This window comes from Primulina tabacum, chromosome 4, assembly GCF_025594145.1.
Source record: "Primulina tabacum isolate GXHZ01 chromosome 4, ASM2559414v2, whole genome shotgun sequence".
NCBI classification, from domain to species: Eukaryota; Viridiplantae; Streptophyta; class Magnoliopsida; order Lamiales; family Gesneriaceae; genus Primulina; species Primulina tabacum.
This window is the reverse complement of record NC_134553.1, coordinates 41,979,150-41,987,601: the sequence shown is the minus strand read 5'-3', so window position 1 is coordinate 41,987,601 and position 8,452 is coordinate 41,979,150. Positions and strand designations below refer to the sequence as shown.

General features: G+C 35.3%; 1 non-coding gene across 1 annotated transcript; it reads left to right on the top strand.

The window, feature by feature from the left end:
* The first annotated feature begins 244 nt into the window (after positions 1–244).
* Positions 245–350, top strand: LOC142544032 (small nucleolar RNA R71). The gene has a single exon (XR_012820002.1). It is a non-coding gene; the product is annotated as a small nucleolar RNA R71 (small nucleolar RNA).
* Positions 351–8,452: the final 8,102 nt, after the last annotated feature.

Genomic DNA, 8,452 nt, shown 5'->3' with positions numbered 1-8,452 from the left:
CTGTTCAATGACTCTAATTGTGTTGTAACAACAAAAAAATCAGTTACCTATGCATTTTCGCACTACTCCTCTGATTGTTTCTCTCATATTGAGGATGATAACTGCTAGCAGCCATTTCCTCTAGCAAATTGTATCCTTCTTCAGCAATCTTTCTCAACAGATTTCCACAAGTAGTATCATCTATCATAGTGCAATTAGAAGTAATTAGGTCATAATAAAAGTTTATACTACTAACCCAAGATGCAGCTCATGATGTGGACATCTTTGCAGTAAATCCTTGTAGCGCTCCCATGCTTCATTGTGTGTTCCCCCCAAAATGGACCATATTATAAATCATTTGGATGATAGCTTGCTTGATTTCGAAATTGATTTGCCCGCACAGCCGGTCTCACTATGCTTGGGCATATTCCGTCCAGAGAAGGTTGTTCATACTCCAGCATGGGTATGCTCCTTGGCTCCTCGACTCGTCGCTCTTCATTATGTTCCTCCTCACGCTCGTTCCTAATCATTCTATCTTTAATTCTCTATTGTTGTCTTCTTCTGCAGACGGTCCTTTCGAACTCAGGATCAAACGGCACAAGTTCCAAGTCAAGTGATCTTGGCATGCACTTGAAGATATATCTAAAATAAATGACGGGGTATCATATCAAGAAATTAAAATGATACTAAAGAATGAAACTTCAAATAAAATTCTGAATTAACAGTCCCTAGCTACGACAGAAAAAACTTGATCAAGCGTTTCTTGCATTATGAATCTCCAGGAAAAATTATTGAAAAGTTCAAGCTCAAAATGAACTCTAAGTGCATGATTCAAGTTATAGTATAATGTATATAAAAAAAAGAATATCGTTCCACCGAGATTGTATTACACGAATATTATTTTCAATTACCTACTCTTTGGAAAATGATATTTTGAATTGATTTGTTAACTACTAGAATTTAAATGACTAAATTGTCTCAATGTTAATTATGCAAAACAAAATGAATAATTAAAACTAATTATTAAATAAATTTGTTGAGAATTTCGGTTCACCTACCCCTCGTTATTTTGATAATTACTCTCAACCATTTTTCATTTTCTTTGATGAGATTCCCTGAATAATTAACACTCATTCTCAATATACGTAAAACTAATTCGACAGATTGGTGAATTGCATGCCTGATATATGGAATCCATTAGCTTTCAACCTATTTGACTCTGACTATCAACGTGGATTAAATTTCATATGTCTATGTAAATTGTAAATCCACGGATTATATTACTCGTTCATATTGCAAACTATTCTCTCGAATTCACTCACAATATAAAATAATATCAAAGTTAGTTAGGCTTTAATAATTCAAAGAATTAGGCTTTAATAATTCAAATAAAAACAATAATATAATCAAGAATGAAGAAAAAGTCGAGTATTTAATTAATTCAAACAATAGTTCGGGGTAGGATCTCCTTAAATCACAACAACAACAAAAAGTTTAGCTATTAGAATTTATGCTGAAATGTGCAATAGAATAATTAAATAAATGTTCTTAAACTAAAAATACTAGTGCAGTCAAAGAACGAAAGACACGCTACTCGAAAATGTCGGATTCTTCAAGTTTCCTCGACTTCTGTATTTTCTCCTTGCGTGCGGATGCTCCTCCCTTGATAAATATTGATCATCTGCTCATAAAAACATGTGCTAAGGTTTTATCCAGTAGGAAACATCTAGAAAAAATGGAAATAAATCGTCGATAATTTATTCCTTCTTAGGCGTGCTGGGGTGGATGAAATTACCCGCCCCAGTGTGCATGTCATGCAAATATTTTTTCTCAGGCATTCTGGGGGTGGTAAAATTCTCTGCCCCAGCATGCCTGTCTCGCAAATATTGTTTTGGGCGGGCAAAAAACTCTGCCCCCGCGTGCCTACCTTGCAGCATTCCGGGCGCACTAGGGCGAACTACTCGCCCTAGTGCGCATGTCTCGGCTTTCCTGTCCATCTTTCTTCATGTGCGCTCTGGGCGGACATTTTAATCCGCCCTAGCGCGCTTTTCTCTAATTAATCCATATTTCTTGCCCATATCACCTGCAAATCGACCCAAACACATTAAAATCAATGCTTATTCCTAACATATAATAAAAATGACTCACTTTACACAAAATCTCATGACGCATGCATGAATATGATGAAATGACACATAGAAAAAATACAAAAATGACACCTATCAATTACACAAATTTGTTAATGTGATGCTTAATTTGAACACATTTTAATCGAATGTGTTTAAATTATATGGCCTTTCATGAGGTTGTTCAAAAGGTGAAGAAAATGCCTTAGAAAATTCGGAATGATAGTAATAGGTTTAAATAGTCATTAATCGAGTAGTAAAAAAATCGTAATATTTTAATATGAATTGAAAATAAAATTCTAGAGGATTTGAGAATGATTGGCAAATTCAAAATGATAGTAGTATGATCAGACATGCATTAATTGAGTAGTAAAAGAAATCAGAATAATTTCATATGGATTGAAATTATAATTCATGAGGATTTGAGAATGATTGGCGGAATCGGATTTTGTATCCCTTATATGAAATTGAGCTCCACGAATCCTATCGCGTTGTCAAAGGCCTATTGGAATTTGGCATCAAGATTTTTATCACTTAAGATTCGGAGATTCATCCAGAGTTGTTTTTATAGGATTTCATTGCTTGGAGAGTAGACAAGAATATCGCCTAAAATATCTAGTAACTCTTGATTGAGTTATGATGGTTTCATTCTATAAGGTTCTTCTAAGTTATTAGGCTAAACTATCTATTTCTTAGCAATTATAGTAGCTACAACCAATGTATATCACCATAATCAAATAAAACATAAGCATGCATCGTTTTGGTTTCAAATGGCACTTTCTATCACTTTGATTGGGTCATCAGCCTCCCCTTTCATCAAAGCTTAGATCCGAGCATTTGGTTTGTTCTCCATTGACTTGTTGGGGGTAGCATCAACGCTTGATCTTGTCCCTTTCTGTAATGATTCGGGACAATTTGCAATCTTATGTCCCATATTTCCTCAACCGAAGCAAGCACCAAAGTTTTTTCGGCATTCTCCAGTGTGTCATAAGTTGCTTGAAGGACACATCCCCAAGCATGGAGGGGTCGAAATTGAAGTGGAAGGGGTTCCCTTGAATGGTTCACTTGACTTCTTTGGGAGCTTAAATGGTTGTTTGCCTTGGGAAGATGGCCCAATGAGGGTAGCTTATTATTGTTTTCATCTTCTTTGCCCTAGATATTGGCTTCACTTAGATGAGCAAAGCTTGTAGATTGATAAACTTCCAGAGGTGACTAGACATGAGTGTCCAGAGCACTTTTGAACTGATGCATCTTTAGGGTATCATCTGCCATGATGGTAGGAATATCAGTTTCGATAGAGTTAAACTTTTAATGGTCATCCACTATAGAAATATCCGGAATTTGAGTGAAATTTTCGAACTCACTTAACTTATGTAGTCTTACTTCAGCCGAGTAGTATTGTTTCAAGAACGCCTCTTGAAACTGTTGCTATGTGATTGGTATAAGTGCTGTCATAGCTAGTGCGTCTGTATCCCATCATTTGGATGCTTTTACCTCTAAAAATGGCGTCACCATATCCCCCTTAAATTTTTTGGGAATCTCGAGTAGGTGGAGTTGGGTCTCGATATCTTTGAGTCAGTTTTTCCAACCTCAGAGTCCGGGTCTCCTTTGAATGTTTGAGCTCGTTTCTTTTGAAGAGACTCATAGTGGTACTTGATCCCACGTGTTTGGTGTCACGGCGAGGGTGGAAGATTTCCATTGACGTTTGAGTTTCCCAACCCTTGGATGGTGATAGTTACAATGGATGTTATGACCATCAAGTCGGATTTATTTAAACCCAGTCCTGGTGGTGGTGGCGGAGGTGTATTCATGTCGTTGTCGTTGTTGTTCCGGTTGTTGTCACAATTTCCGTATCATGGGTTACGGTTGTTTCAAATAGATCTTCCATTCATTTTATATAAAAATTCAAGTTTAATATTTGCAAATAGATGCAGATATAAGAAACGATAGTGGTTTAAACAAGAAATCAATCAATGAATACGTCAAATAATCAATAATCAATCAAATTTAGGATAATTTGACATAATGCAAGAATCAAACAAAATTTTCCAAAAATTGAGATTTAGGAGATCTTTATAATGACTGAAAGCACGAGTCATGAGAATTACATAACCGTTGGCGGAATTTGGTTTCAGAGTTTCCTACGCGAAGCTATGACTCCTATGAGATTTTCTAAAAATGTCAACAATGAGCGGAATTTAGATAGGATGAACTTGGATTTTTCCAAAATCTAGCATTGTCAAATTTTTCTATCAAAATATCCAGCCGAATTATGAATCTTGCGGCTCTGATACCACTTAAATGTCATGCCACACACATTTGGAATTATTTCACAATCACATAATCGTAAAACAAGAAGTCTAGTAGTGATCAAAATAACTGAAACAATCTATTTCATAAAATAGGTAATTGTCTTTACAAGTGATCGAAAAGGACAAAAGTACGAAACATACAACATAAACAAAAGATAAAGTAAAGAAACATGTTCTTCTCCATCAAAAGGGACTGCATCACCATCCTCTGAAGTGTTCTTGCTCATTTTCTTCAACTTGTTCCTTGCACAAATTTGGGTGGGAATGTAAGGGGTGAATATTTTGTGAAATACTCAACAAGTGGGGGTCAATCGATAACGGAATAACAAGATATATATAATCTTTAATGATATGCAAGATGTTTAATAAAATGGTACAAAGAAAAAATCTTTCAAATATTACCAAGCATAGAATCATCATCTCAAAATCATACATATAACATATATATTAGACCTGAAACACATTTCGTATTCCATGGTGTTAATGGTTATTATTAACCAACGCATCAGGCCCGTGTAACGGTTATTCTTATCCACCATGTCAAGGCCACATAACGGTTATTATTACCCATCGTGTCAGGGCCATATAAATAGTTTTTTAAAAATATTTCTTTTACCATTTCAAGTCAAGTCGTAACCGTACTCGAAACCTATTTCATACTTTTAATGAACAAATACATATATCCTTAATCGAACATTTCAAGAATACCATAACCAAACAACAGTGTGATAGTAAAACAATTCAAGGGTTCAATATCATAAATCGATGAACGGTTCCAAGTAATGGTCAAAAGAGGAACATGTCTTATCGTGATCGCTCGATTTAAGTCATATTTATAAAGTAAGTGCACTTACCATATAAAATAAATGTGCAAAATTTTGTGAAATATACATATATATAAGCTCAATTACAAAGAACAAGTGTGTCAAAATTTAGTTATACAAAAGCAAAAACCAGCTTAAGAAATTTATGCTCCAAAAATTCGGAGGAACAAAATGAAATTTCGTCACTAGAGATTCAGTCACTTTTCGGAGACGATAATGTCTAATTGAACCGTTGGATTGAGCTTAAATTCGGACAACACTTTTACAAGTACTAAAAAAATTCGGGAACAGTGAAGATCGGGTTTGGATAAGTTTTTGGACGAGAAACAGTAGTACGATATTATTGCCTAAAATTTAAGCAGGTTTCTTGCGAAAGCTATATAAGAACATTGAACCGTTGGATTTGGCTGAATTTGAGATAAGCTATTTAAAACATATAAGAATATATTATGAACGGTAAATATTTTATTCGGAGCTCTATAGATATCAAGAAGATTTATTTGACAATGGACTATAAGGTGTGTTTTCTTTCAAGTGGTATTCTACATTTATAAGGAAGGAAGTGGAATCTGAATGGGGTGCAGTTATTATCGATTTTAAGGCTACTAAAAGCCTATTTAAGGTCATAATGCAGCCATCAAATGGTTGTTGCATAATTGATATTGATGAAAGTGTAATGGTGGTCAATAATGTGATTAACTGAAGGGAAAGTGGCTATTCAAATTTTCAAGAATATGGTTGCATTAAGTTACATGAATTTGAAAATATGGTACCAAAATGAAGTGAAATTGCCTAGTAAATATTGAGGTCTTCCATGCAAGTTCAGATCTTCACATCCTCTTCTAAAATTATGAGAAGGAAAAATTATTTTTTTGGTTCCTCGGGCGAGTAGAAACCTTCGCCCTAGTGCGCATGTCTCGGCTTTCCTGTACATATTTCTTCATGTGCGATCTGGGGCGAATTAAAGCCTTTCTCGAACTAATCCATCTTTCTTACCCATATCACCTTCAAATCGACCCAAACACATTTATAACAATGCTTATTCATAACGTATAATAAAAATGACTCAATTTACACGAAATCTCATGACACATGCATGAATCTGATGAAATGACACATAGAAAACATACAAAAATGACACCTATCAATTGCACAAATTCGTAAATGTGATGCTTAAATTGAACACATTTTAATCGATGGTGTCTAAATTATATGGCCTTTCATGAGGTTGCTCAAAACGTGAAGAAAATGCCTGAGAAAATTCAGAATGATAGTAGGAGGTTCAAATAGAAATTAATTGAGAAGTAAAAAAAATCGTAATATTTCAATATGAAGAAAATATAATTCACGAGGATTTGAGAATGATTGGAAGAATCAGAATGATAGTAGTAGGTTCAGACATGCATTAATCGAGTAGTAAAAAAAAACAGAATAATTTCATATGGATTGAAATTATAATTCATGAGGATTTGAGAATGACTGGCGGAATTGGATTTTGTATCCCTTATATGAAATTGAGCTCCACAAATCCTATCGCATTATCAAAGGCCTAATGGAATTTGGCATCAAGATTTTTATCACTTAAGATTTGGAGATTCATCCAGAGGTGTTTTTATAGGATTTCATTGCTTGGAGAGTAGACAAGAATATCGCCCAAAATTACTAGTAACTCTTGATTGAGTTATGATGGTGTCATTCTATAAGGTTCTTCTAAGTTATTAGGCTAAACTATCTATTTCTTAGCAATTATAGTAGCTACAATCAATGTATAGCACCATAATCAAATAGAACATAAGCATGCATCATTTTAGTTTCAAATGGTACTTTCTATCACTTTGATTGGGTCATCAGCCTCCTCTTGCATCAAAGCTTAGATCCGAGCATTTGGTTTGTTCTCCTTTGACTTGTTGGGGGTAGCATTAATGCTTGATCTTGTCCCTTTCTGTAATGGTTGGGGACAATTTGCAATCTTATGTCCCATATTTCCTCAACCGAAGCAAGCACCAAAGTTTTTTGGCGTTCTTCAGTGTGTCATAAGTTGCTTGAATGACACATCCCCAAGCATGGGAGGGTCGAAATTGAAGTGGAAGGGGTTCCCTTGAATGGTTCACTTGACTGCTTTGGGAGCTTAAACGGTTGTTTGTCTTGGGAAGATTGCCCAATGAGGGTAGCTTATTCTTGTTTTCATTTTCTTTGCCCTTGATATTGGCTTCACTTAGATGAGCAAAGCTTGTAGATTGAGAAACTTCCAGAGCTGACTAGACATGAGTGTCCAGAGCACTTTTGAACTTATGCATCTTTAGGGTATCATTTGCCATGATGGTAGGAATGTCAGTTTCGAGAGAGCTAAACTTTTAATGGTGCTCCACTATAGACATATCCTGAATATGAGTTAAATTTTCGAACTCACTCAACTTCTGTAGTCTTACTTCAGCCGAGTTCTATTGTTTCAAGAAAGCCTCTTTAAACTGTTGTTATGTGATTGGTCTAACTGTGATTGGTCTAACTGCTGTCATAGCTAGTGAGTCTGTATCCCACCATTTGGATGCTTTTACCTCTAAAAATGGCGTCACCATATCCACCTTAAATTTTTTGGGAATCTCGAGTAGGTGGAGTTGGGTCTCGATATCTTTGAGTCAGTTTTTCCAACCTCGGGGTCCGGGTCTCCTTTGAATGTTTGAGATCGTTTCTTTTGAAGAGACTCGTAGTGATACTTGATCCCACATGTTTGGTGTCACGACGAGGGTGGAAGTTTCCATTGACGTTTGAGTTTCCCTACCCTTGCATTGTGGTAGTTACAATGGATGTTATGACCATCAAGTCAGCTTTATTTAAACCCAGTTCTGTGGTGGTGGCGGAGCTAGGTGTATTCATGTCGTTTTCGTTGTCGTTGTCGTTGTTGTTCCGGTAGTTGTCACAATTTCCATATCATGGGTTACGGTTGTTTCGAATAGATCTTCCATTCATTTTATATAAAAATTCAAGTTTATAAGATGTTTGCAAATAGATGCAGATATAAGAAACGATAGTGGTTCAAACATGAAATCAATCAATGAATACGTCAAATAATCAGTAATCAATCAATGAATACGTCAAATAATCAGTAATCAATCAAATTTAGGATAATTTTACATAATGCAAGAATCAAACAAATTTTTCCCAAAAATTGAAATTTTGGAGATCTTTATAAAGATTGAAAGCACAAGTCATG